Here is a 13,158-nt window from a genome sequence, read left to right as displayed (position 1 = left end):
GTAGAAAATAATAACAAACTACTATCTTCTTTCAAGTTAAATACATTGCAAGTTTAAATAAATATACCGATAAGAATAGAAAATGAAGCTCGGTCAACACTTAGAGCAGTAGTACGAATAGATACTTTGCACAGAGATGAACAGAAAAGTTCATAGCAGCCTCGGACCTCCAGCTCCCTTTTTATAAGCATGGTTTGGTTGACTGATAAACCCTTCAGTCGACTGATCCATTCGGTCGACTGAACCTCCTATTGGTCGACTGAACTCTAGGCTTTCCTTCTTCGCTAAGATCCGATCTTCACACATTAATAAGCTTTAATGGTTCAATCGACTGATCCCCTTGATCGGTCGATCGATCAGTCTGGTTTCTCGGTTCTCTGAGATCCTCCATTAATGAGTTTTAATTGCATTTAATGTTTGGTCAACCCATCCCTGTGTTTGGTCGACTGATCAGGCTGACTTCTAACTTTACTTTTGATAGATCTGGTTTGTGCCATGTTGACTAGGTTTGGTAGATAGATCCACTGGTTTGGTCGATTGATCAGTTATGACCAGACTCTGCTTTAATCTAAATTTTGGTCTGAGTCAACCTAGTTCGGTCGGTCAATCAAGCCAATTCTTATAAAATAGAGTTAAATAGAATATCCCTGCAAAGCAAAGTTAGCACAGTATAATATATGAGTAGTAAGATGCATGAGTAATATTTGACAGTAAAATTATTCAGTTCTCAACTTAGAAACCTTCCCAGTTTCTTTAGTTGGATCAATGACCTAGGGTTTGTTCCTTTCCGGAACACGACTTCATTATCGCTCTTCTCCAATTACTTACCTCAACTTACGTGCCAAACATGGTCCTCCAGACTTGTTTGAACTTTCTCTGCTCAGTGTATGATCTCTGATCCACTAAGGTTTTTCCTGCAATACTATATTAGCCAACAACAATAATAGTAATATATAACACTATGGTAAAACTAAACTTAGATTTACCAAGATCTGTTGGTCTGGTCGACCGTGTGCAGTCGACCAGAAACCATCCGATCAACCTTACTTGGAGTCTCTAATGTCCCGTTTTCTTATAGTGAAGTGGTGATAATATCCAAAGATTAACACCACTATATTTGAATAACAACACCACAATGTAATGTTGATATCACCAAATGATGGTGTTATTTTACAATGATTTGCACCACAATGGTGTTGTTACTCAATGGATATAACCACTATATTGTGTTGATATCACAATAGAATGATATTGGTTTCTAGGGATCAACATCACTACAGTGTTATTATGCGAAGAATAAAACCATAGTATACTGTTGATATTACAAAATTGATGGTGTTGATTTTCAAGGATTAACACCACTTTGGTGATATTATTCGAAGAACATAACCATAATGATGCTGATTTCAAAGTTCAAAGATCTATGAGATATCATTGTTCAAAAATCAAAATCATAATGGTGTTAATTGTGAGAAATCAACATCAAAGTAATGATGTTTTGATGAAATTGTCACTAATCAAAACACGACAAAGTAATTTATTTATTTATAGTTATTTTTTAAATTTTGTTTTATTTTTTCTTGTAATTAGATATTTAAAAAAGATATTTTCTTTTAACTTTTATTAATATATATATATATATATATATATATATATATATATATATATATATATATATATATATATATTATTGATAAATTTAAAAGATTTTATTGATTTTGTTTAAAAATGATCTTTTTATGATCAGTCTTTTATATAATTATTTATTTTTTAAAAAAGTAAGTTTTTATTTTTTTATTTAGTTTGATTTGATTTAAACAAAGAAAATTAATTTTTTTTCTTTAATCTAAGGCAGAAAGAAGAGCGAAGTATAATTAAAAAATCTTACTATTTACTATTTAATTCAGAATATGGACATTTAATAATTAATTTTAATAAACCTCAAAATAAAATTTCTTTAATATTTTTTCCTTTTTACAATGAAAATAATTTTAAAATTAATTAGTAATTTTCTCTGACTATTTTTTATATAAAAAATATATAACTACATGATTTTCTTTAGACTCATATATTAAGATTGATAACACTGTAAGTAGACAAACTTCTATAAATATCTTGGGTTGACTACATTAGAAATTATACATTTCTCAGTCTTTTGGCTAAAATCAAGTGTAATATTTGTTCTTATCAATTTAATATCTAATATAAAAAATTAAATTAATTTTTTATGGGGAAGAATTTGTTATAGTAGCTTACACACCCTTACCAAGTCAAATTTATAAGCTTGGGGCACATTTGGACTTTGGGACATTGCAAAACCCATCGGGCTTGGTTTGAGACCAATCATGGTTTGCTAGATCCATCAATGAATTTTGTTCGAAATTTATTGATAGACCTAAGATATTTATATTTCTAAAAAATTAACATTTTTTGGAAGATGGTGGTATAAGGAAGGTATTTATGATATTGAATCCTAATTTTGAGACCCTTCCCAGAACTTATAAGTTCATACTAATTTTTATTGATTTGAATCAATGACCTAGAGTGTTCTATTGACATCACAAAGGGGTGGTGCTAATCTCCAAGGATTAGCACCACTATGTTGCTGTATTTGAAGAATAACATCACAATGTAATGTTGACATTACAAAATGGTGGTGTCATTTTACGATGATCTGCACCACTATAGTGTTATTATTAGAAGGACATAACCATGATATTCTGTTGATATCACAATAGAATAATGTTGATTTCCAAAGATTAGCATTACTAAAGTGCTATTATGTGAAGAACAAAACCATAGTGTATGATAGATATTACAAAATGATGGTGCTGATTTTCAAGGATCAACACCGCTTTGGTAATGTTATTAGAAGAATATAATCATGATGATGCTGGTTTTAAAGATCAGAGATCTATATTGTTTAAAAATCAGAATTATATTGATGTTGATTTTGAGAAATCAACACTAAAGTAGTGATATTTCGTTGGAATCATCGCTAATCAAAATAACACCAAAGTAATTTATTTTTTTTAGTTATTTTTTTTTAATTTTGTTTTATTTTTCTCTTATAATTAATTAGCTAATTAAAAAGATATTTTTTAAACTTTTATCAACCTAATTTTAATTTTATATATATTTTTATTTTTTTTCATTTTTTTATTAATTTTTTTTTTTTAAAAATATTGCTAAATTTAAAAATTTTATTGACGTTTTTTTTTAAAATGATCTTTTTATAGTCACTTTTATATATTTTTTAATAAAATAATTAAGTTTTTATTTTTTATTTAGTTTGATCCCATTTAAATAAAGAAAATTATTTATTCCTTTAATTTAAGTTTGAAAGAAGAGAGGAGTATAATTTAAAATTAACTATAACATAGTATACATGAATACATATAAATTAGTATCCAGATTTATAAATTAGGCTTGATAAAAGTACATTAAACTTATATAGTAATATAATGTAAGGGTAACGCGGGACTCTCCATCGTAAAAAATTAATTTAATTTTATATATAAGATATTAAACTAATAAATAAATATTGTAATTGATTTTAACCAAAACATCAAAAAAAAGTACGCTTTATAATGCCACAGATACAAGGTATTTATAAAAATTTTTTCATTCACCATATTACCAATCCTAAAATGTGAGGTACATATTCTACCAATCCGAGAAAACCATATTTTTTTTAAAAATAATTATAAAAAATTACTAAAAAATTTTAAAATTACTTATTAGTATAAGAAAAAAAGAGATATTAATATAATTTTATTTTAGATTTAATTAAAATTAATTATTAAAGGTACATATTCTACATTAAATAGTAAGGTAAGTGCCCTCTTTAAAAAAAAAAAATCTAATTAAATAGTAAGATATGTGCGTCATGTAGAAATTCTTTAGTTAGAATGATTTAACTCTGTAATAGTCACATTATAACTATTATAATTAAATATATTTTAAAAATAAAATATAAGATAGAGTTTACAGAGAAAAATACCCTTCAACTTTTTTAATAAAGGGGTCTTTTTGGTATTTGAAATTTAATTGTGCCCAGCGTCTATCGTCTTTGTTTCCTCCAAACCTACTGCTTAACCGAGTCCCGTGGCGGCTGTTGTTGTTCAGCCATAGTCGACGCTGCTACTTCACGGTGCTTCTATTGCCACCTCCAGAATCTTCGAACGCCACGATCGTCGATGCTGAAATCCGCTTCATTCTCATCCATCGGCGAGGCGCCGCCCCTCCATCAACATCCCTAACCGTCATTCTTCATTTTCCACCGAGTTGCTGTTACACCAATCCTGGTCAGGATTTCAGTGATTAGCCGATCGAAGTGCGTGACCATTACAACTCCGTGCTGCGACTGCTGTCGTGCGAGTCCCTGATTACCAACTCTCGCTGTACATTATCCTTGGTAATAAAGAACTCCTTTATTCCATGGTCACCGAAGATGATTTTCTCTATCTTGGAAATTATAATATACTGATATAGTAAATCATAATTCATTAATTTTGTAATTTTAGTTCCCTGATTTCACTTAATTTGTTCTTTGTTACGGCGGTGACACTCATCTAGAATCTCAGCGATCGTTGGGGTTCTTCTCAAGGAGTGGTGATGCAAAATCCTACCCAAAATCATTTTACTTAAATGAATAAATTAATAATTCGAGGATCTCTCTGTAAAACCCTAGATGGTGCGAATTGTTTGAAGACTCTCTTATGGGAACTAACATCTTTGCTTACAACTGTGACTAATAGGGTTCATTGGAGGCCAACAGGAAGTAGAAGCAATGACTTCACTACGGTCGCTGAAGTCCTCAATCTTTGATAAAGAGGAAAGGAAGATGTGAGTTTTTGGATTATCTTTCATTTTGCTATGTCGTGATTAGGGGAGATCGTCTTCTTGCATGATGATGGGCATACCAATAACAGGCAGTACCAATCTCATATCAGAGGGCTCAATGCATATGATCGCCACAATAAGTTCATGAAGGATTACGGTCTGTCATTGCTTTTCTATTTCATTCTGAACAGGAGTTGAACAATCAAGCAATAGTCTCTTTGTTTTTATTTTTATTTTAAGGATGCATATGTTTTGATGTGGCATTGCATAATTGTATTTATTATGTTTAGCTTGTTCGGATATGTGAGCACCATCAGTGACTGATGATGTTCATTCACTGACTTCACAGGAATACAGATATATTGTATCTGTGTTTAGCTATATGTTAGGAGATTGGTAAAAATGATGTGATAGTGCTAGGTCTAGAGGCTGTTTGATTTATACAAAACCTGGGCCTGAAGCGACTCGTATCCGGGGCCACTTTGCTTTTCATTTTCCTACCTTGACAGTTGGAGGTTTGACCTTGGTATGGGACCTGGACCACATCCTTAGACTCACATAACCTGATCTAATAAATTCGGACATTAGCTTCCAATGTCCAAGATGCTTCTTCTAGGATTTTACATTTATGAAGGAGATCAAGCCACCATTACTAAGAAACAAAACCATCATCAAATCTCGCCTTAACCAACATAATGAGTGCATATGACAGGTTGGTTTCCTGTGTCCAACTTTACTTGAATACTCCAACAACAATGTAAAGGAGGATCACCTAGACAATGCTGTAGAATCATCTGGGCAGTGATCATTGTGCATCTAATGCTAACCTAGGGATTATCATACAAGCTGACATTAACTAGCTTGTCTATTCCCATGGACACGTGTCCTTGGAGATTTTTTTTAATAAAAATACAACAACTTTGAAAGACACATTTACTCCTTACCATCTCCACATTCTTAGGTTTCTATTGACTTGTGCATTAGAGTGTAATCTTGTCTAAGACATTCTTGACGCCTCACTTTATACTTTATTTCAATTTGATGACTCCTGCCATCCTTCCACCATTTCTTGTCGCCAGACAAAATCAATCGCATTAGCATCAAAGTTCTAAAAAAACTTTAGATGGTATCTCAACCCACTACATAGCTATATGCAATATGCGAACACATAGGTCATGCATACATAGGTTTACACCTAAAATATAACATCAAAATAATTAACATATTAAATGATTTAATCTAACCTCTATAAATTAAAATACTATGTCTATTATGTGCCATAGAATCAATTAAACTAGTGATCCTTAAAGGAAATTTCTGTATATATAACATAATATGAAACAAAATAGCTAACAAAATGTTTAACACATTCAAGCTTGGCTACATGTATTTAACACACTTAAGTTTAAGCCTTCTGAAAATGTATATAGGCGATATGTGGTTGATATTGCATAAAACATTTGCATTATAGAGAGGCATATATGGAAGCATAACTGATCAAGTTTTAAAATATTTAAAAAATATTTATACTGATATCTAAAGTGTTTACGAAGGCTTGTAAAACAAATGTTAGCATTTATTAATTATAAGCCCCTAAATAGGGTAATAAGCACATGCACATTACATGTACTATATGAAGCCATATATGACCACTTTGCAATCCCCTTCAAAACATGCCAAGCGGAGGTTCTTTGAAACCACGCCTATCAATTCATAGATTGTTTATTAGAAAAAAAAATACTAACCAAGTAGTATACTCATCTTTCATATACTTTTAAGTATAACATATAAAATCTACTAGTAATTATATATATTTTTATAATAAAATATATCATATGCCCATCCATGGTTATTGCCCTTACATTTACCCATACTACAACAGAGAACACTATGTGTACTCTTTGACATAGATATTATCATAAAACTCAGTCTGAACTCATGTTGTCACGGTCAATTTATGAACGAGGAGATAAAGCTTATATAATTGTTAATTGTGGAGAGATCATCCTATAGGTGAAAGTCCTCTACAAGTAAGTCTTCATCTACACATAAATACAAGCAAGTCTTCATCTACGCATAAATTATCCACTAGAAAATAATATTATATGATATTATGTTTTATGTCCACCATCTCTTCAAATGATAAGGTAAAGAGTTTCAACTAGTAATCCTTGTGATTGTGCATTCAACATTCACATCAATAAGGGACTGGATCATGCTAAACATCAAAAACAACATAATTAGCTACATTAATGAATACAAAATGACATGAAACAATATCAGCATCAACAGTACAAAATAACATTTACGCACCCTATAAATAATCATCATAAATAATTAAACATATTAGTATGTTGTAACTATGATGTACAATACCAAATTGTGCTGATCGGCAAGGGTGGAATTTAGTGTTCTGCTTGCCAACTGATACTAACATGGAGCATCGACCTTATGGCAGCCTCCTGGCTGAGTCAGTTTTTTTCTAATTTTTTCATTTCTATTCTTATTTTTTAGAAAATTAGTTCCAATTCTTTTTCCTCTCTTAATTTTCCCCCTCCTTTATCGTTAATTTTCTCCTCTTTTATTGAGTCAGAGAGAAAAAAAAACTTTATTACCTCTTTAAGAATGATTAATTTTAACCTTATTACCCTCTTTAAGGTTGATTAATTTTTCTCCTTCGTTTGTCCAAGACCATGAGATAAATAGAGAAAAAAACCTGAAAAAGGATGGTTAATTTCTTTCCCTTCATCTATTCACAAGGTAAATAGAGAAAAAAAATCTCTTTAAGATGGAGGAAATAGATTGATAAGAATTTTTTTTTAAATATAATATGGTTTCTAAACTTATAAATATACTACTATGAATTGAATTATTAAATATATAAATTTTGTTTAATTTTAAACTATTTAAAATGAATTCAAATTAAATCTAGTTTAAACCCACTTGATCTTGTTATATCCATTTGGTGGACTTCAATTAACCCTAAATTAACTTAATATGCATCAAACATTTCACGAAATAATATTAAAATTTGAACTCAACATTCAACATCTAAAATATAACTCATAACATCTATAGCAAAATAAATATGAATAATTTTTATTTAAAAAAGTATCCAAATTGTATTGACACGACACGATATAGTATCAAAATCGTATTGTTTTGGTCGTAAATGGAAATTTTGGAATGATTGGAAATTTTAAACCTTGGTTGTAAAAATAGAAATAAGTGCGTTGTGTTGGGAATTATAAAAAAGGCAGTCCAGTTCACGAAGCTCCCGCTATGCGGGGTTTCGGGGAATGATCCATTGTACGCAGCCTTACTCTGCTTTTTGCAAGAGGCTGTTTCCAGGATTCGAACCCGTGACCTTTTGGTCACAAAGCAACAATTTTATTGTTGCGCTAAGGCTGTTGGGAATCATATTTAATATATTTGCAATAAATGGAAATAGACTTGCAAATTATATATTTAGGCTACTATGAGTATATAATAGTGGGAGTTAGCGAGGGTAGTGATTTAGTTGATATATTTTAATCAAGATTAAGTTGCTTAAGGATCGTTAGCCAATTTGGAATACCACCTATTCAATGACAACTAAACCTTTATCCTACTAAATGGGGTCGACTATAAGGATCCTCCTATGCCATTGAGCTTGACCCCTAATTATAGCTTTATCCGGGCCGGTCCCAAGCCCGAATAAAGGAGGAGGGTTGCGTTAGGTTGTCAGCTAGCGTTAAAACTATGACAAATATTAAATGAATGGATCCATTAAATTATTGTACTAATGGTAGGTTGAAGGAACGCATTGTAGGGCCTGACTGTAACTTCTCGGCAAAGACCATTATATCTCCAGAACTCGAGTGTAGTGCTAAATATGCAAGAGTCCGTGTTACAGGTCCGACTGTAACATATCAGTAAGGACCACTACATCTCCATGAGAACTTGGATATAACTTTAAATAGGTAAGAGTTCTCACACCATAGGTGGGATAAGAACAAATATGATAAAAAAATTAATAATCTAAGATTTGGAACATGAAGCATAGGAACCCTCACTAGTAAATCAATGGAGTTAGTAAATACGATGATTAGTAAAAGAATTAATATTTTTTACGTGCAAAAGTAAAATTGGTAGACGAAAAGGTAAAACTAATAGAGAACTCGGGTTTTAGGTTATGGTACATAGGAAAGAGTAAAACAAGAAATGGAGTGGGTATTGTTGTAGATAGTTCGTTAAAGGATGAAGTTGTAGGAGTAGTTAGAAAAGGGGATAGAATTATAGCCCGTAAGATAGTAGTAGCGAAAAAAATTATAAGCATAATTAGCGTATATGTACTGCAAGTAGGATTAGATGAAACTACCAAATTAAGGTTTTGGGAGGACTTAGATGAAATATTACAAACATTTTGTCAAATGAACTGATTTTAATAGGAAGTGATTTAAATGGGTATGTCGGAGTTAAAAAATGAGGAATATAAGAGGGTACATGGGGATTATTGGTTTGGAATGAGAAATCAAGATGGGAAAACTATATTAGACTTTGCGATACTATATAACCTTATATTAGCTAATACATTTTTTTAAAAAAGGAAAAAACACTTGGTCATGTTCAAAAGTGGGAATAATATATCGCAAATTGACTTTCTTATGATTAAGAAGAAAGATAGAAAGGTTTATAACGATTACATGTCATCCCTGGAGAAAACTTAACTACCTAACATTGGTTAGTAGTGTTGGATATATGCCTCAAACATAGTATCAATAAAAAGAAAAAATATATACGACTCTTAAAATTAAGTGGTGGAAGTTAAAGGATGGGAAGCAAAATATATTTAAGGAGAAGGTAGGAGTACAAGCATTAAGTGAAATATATTCTAATATGACATGGGATAAGATTGTATCAAAATTGAAAATAGTAGTTAAGAGTGTATTCGGTGAGTCAAAGGAACATGCACCACTAAGTAAGGAATTTTGGTGGTGGAATGAGAAAGTACATGAGAAAGTGAAGGAAAAACGAATAGCTTATAAGGAATTATATATTTGTAAGAATGAGGAAAACTTAAAATAAATATAAAATAGCCAAGAAAAAAAACTAAGAGAGTAGTGAATGAAGCAAAGAATGAAACTTTTGAATGATTATATCAAGAATTTGATATAAAAGAAGGGAAAAGAGACATTTATAGAATAACTAAAGTGAGAGAAAGGAAGACAATAGATATTATCCAAATAAAATATATTAAAGATGAATGTAATAGGGTACTAGTAATCGATAGAGAAATAAAAGAGCTGTGGAAGAGATATTTTCATCAATTTTTTAATGAAGGTTTAGGTGACCAACTTAACTTAGGTAGTATAATTAGGTCAAATGAGCATAGAAATTTAAATTTTTATCGTAAAATTTAAACTTTAGAAGTAAAACAAGTTTTAAATGGAAACATCAGATGATATTCCGATAGAAGAATGGAAGTGCATAGGAAAATAAGGTATTGAATGACGTACAAAATTGTACAAAATTATTTAACATGATATTGAAAACAAAAATAATGCCTAATCAATGGAGGATAAGTACACTAGTTCCATATAAGAACAAGGAGACATACAAAATTGTGCAAACTATAGGGATATTAAAATAATGAGTCATACTATAAAATTTTGAGAAAAAATAATAGAAAAAAGATCAAGGACGGCATCGAAAAATTAATTTCGGTTCATGCTTGGAAAATCAATTTTGGTTCATTTCCTGCAAATACACTTGCTTTTTCCTATTACTACGTAGTATTTGTTATATGATAAAAATATTATATAAAATAATAAGATATTTGATACTCTCATGCAGCATTTTCTTTTTTGAACATTTGTTTTTCATTTTTATTTCAAATTAAATCGATGGCATTACCATGAATAAGTACCTGGAAAAAAAGATATTTTTCTAATGGTAATCATATTATAGTTTACTTTGTCTTAAAAAAACAAGTGAGAACTTTTATATTTTTTAATTTTTAATCAACATTTAATATAGAAACAGTTATATAATGTTTGTGCTCCATCTTTGAAACTAGTCAAACTGACAAATTGAAAACATACTAATATCAATGTTTTAGGAGAAAATGTACTATCATGTTAATATCGTTTATCTAGAATCAGTTTTGACATATATTGTAGTTTTATATTATTTATGCATTTTGTATTTCTAATATTTTATACCTTTTATCTTTTACAATTTAATATTTGTGATTGTTACGTGTTGGTTGCCTGTGATTTGTGCTCATTATTTGTAAAAATTTACTGCAACTTTTGCACCTCTAAACCCTTATTGCAGATGGGTCAATGCTTTCCTGGTTGTAAGTACATTGCAAAGTTCTTGCAAATAAGTGTTGTCTGCAAATGCTATTTATACAATATCAAACAACTCTACAATGAAATGGACACTTATCAAGCATGTTTACATGCAATGTTTTGTTTGCTTGATATTTAATGTCCTAAAGAAAGCAGATGATGAACAACTCACTACATCCAAGAAAGAGGTAGAGGGCTACATCCATCTGAACATTCTTTTCCTAATTTAATCTTTGTGGATTTGATTGTAGGCTCAGTTGTTGGTGGCTCGGTACAACTGTCCTTGGCCTTATCTAGTGGGCTGAATTAACAATAAAAAAAATGAAATAATAAACAATAATTATAAAAATAAGGTTAATTTTAAGAATTCCCTAACATTTAACTTTTTCAAAATGCTCCTAAGGTTTCAATAATGTCAAAAATCCTCCCAAGGCCTCTATTTTGTTGTGAAACTGCCTCTTTAATAATACTTCCCTATTTTAGCCTTCTAAATTGCCGCTAAGTAATTTACTTGCTAAAGAGAGGGGACAATTCGACAACAAAATAAAAACCTTGATGGGCATTGGATATTGATGAAAATATTGGGGTAATTTGAAAAAATATTAAAAGGTTGAGGGCCATTTTAAAAATTATCCTAAAATAATAATTAAAAAAAATGAAATTAGTACGTGCTTTTCTAAATAAATGGGCAAATTTAGCAAGATTTTTGAATTATTATAGGGATAGAGAGGGAATTATTTTATAACAAAAACTATAAAGATAGCTTATGAATAATGTTTGACCCATGGGTTGTACTTGACGCAATTCTCGGGCCCATGCCACACTTGGTATAGCCCTGTGCCTTTCCTAGCCCTATGATTTGTACTAGTCCGAGCTCAATATAGTCTTATCTAAACTGTGCTCGTGTCAACATGATTATGTTGAAACCCTTACCCATGCTTATGCTTGAAGCTAGTTGGACATTGTCAGCGGACTGGTTTTAGGGTGAAACTTCTATTTGACATTTCTGATCAAAACCATATATCATATGTTTAAGCCATGGTTTGTTAAAATTACCTTAAACATTATAGCTTTGCTGCATCGATTAACTTTGTAATAAGCTTACCTTATATAGTTATTATCTCACTATTGTCCCAGCAAATGTTTGTTCATTTGGGGAAGCAAAGTTCGCTATTGTGTTATGAATTCGAGTTCTATTAAGTGCATGATAAACTCTCATTACTTATCTTTCATCAGTGCAAACTGTATTGGTTGTTATTTCTTGTGTAAGTAGTATATGCATCTTGCAGTTCAATTTTATGGGAAGACAACAAGCTGCCCGAGAGACTGTGTGTCCATAAAGACTGATCAAGACACAATTAGAGAGGGCCACAGGTTTGTTTAAATGCTTATTAAAGAAGTCAACTCATAAGAGTCATGCACTAGTTTTTGCATTAATTCTTTTACTTATTTGTCAATTTTTTAAAAATATTTTTTGTTGTTTAGTTAGTTTGCCATTCTGTATTAGGCATATTTTTTGACGCCCTTGTTATTCTAAGATTGGTTACTAAAACAAATTTAACTGCTCATCCAATATTTTGATCCTCAATTAACTGGGGGATCTTAATAGGCATGTTCTGTACATAGTTCCCTTGATGAAGTTTGCCTGACAACTAACTTGGGAATAAGTAATATTTAGAGCTACATTGTACAACAAAACATTGAATTTTTTGGTAAGCGAGGTGTTTATAGTGTAATAAGAAATGTGCGCTCGTAATTATACTTATCTCAGTGTTCTAAAAATCAGCCTAGGCGGTCGCATGGGCGCCAGCCAACCACACCGAAAGCATACTAGTCGGCTAGCCTAGGCGGTCTTGGTGTCTAAGCGGGATTAGGCGGCTCTAGGCGCCAACTAATCAGTTGAATTGTCTAAGCACCGCAGTTCATAATTTTTTTTAGTTTGGGCTTTTAAATTTAAATCTCAATTAAAAAAAAAATT

The 13,158-nt window shown here is 31.0% G+C and overlaps 1 long non-coding RNA gene and 1 other non-coding gene across 2 annotated transcripts; both read left to right on the top strand.

Annotated features, from left to right (window-relative positions):
* Positions 1-2,138: 2,138 nt before the first annotated feature.
* Positions 2,139-2,343, top strand: LOC122054278. Its single transcript, XR_006132617.1, has one exon. It is a non-coding gene; the product is annotated as a U2 spliceosomal RNA (small nuclear RNA).
* Positions 2,344-4,058: 1,715 nt separating this feature from the next.
* On the top strand, positions 4,059-12,557 carry LOC122051086. The gene is made up of 4 exons (XR_006131319.1): positions 4,059-4,417; positions 4,761-4,848; positions 4,935-5,002; positions 12,470-12,557. It is a non-coding gene; the product is annotated as an uncharacterized LOC122051086 (long non-coding RNA).
* Positions 12,558-13,158: the final 601 nt, after the last annotated feature.

Source organism: Zingiber officinale, chromosome 3A, assembly GCF_018446385.1.
Source record: "Zingiber officinale cultivar Zhangliang chromosome 3A, Zo_v1.1, whole genome shotgun sequence".
NCBI classification, from domain to species: domain Eukaryota; kingdom Viridiplantae; phylum Streptophyta; class Magnoliopsida; order Zingiberales; family Zingiberaceae; genus Zingiber; species Zingiber officinale.
The sequence above is the reverse complement of the archived record's forward strand: the minus strand, read 5'-3'. Positions and strand labels throughout refer to the sequence as shown.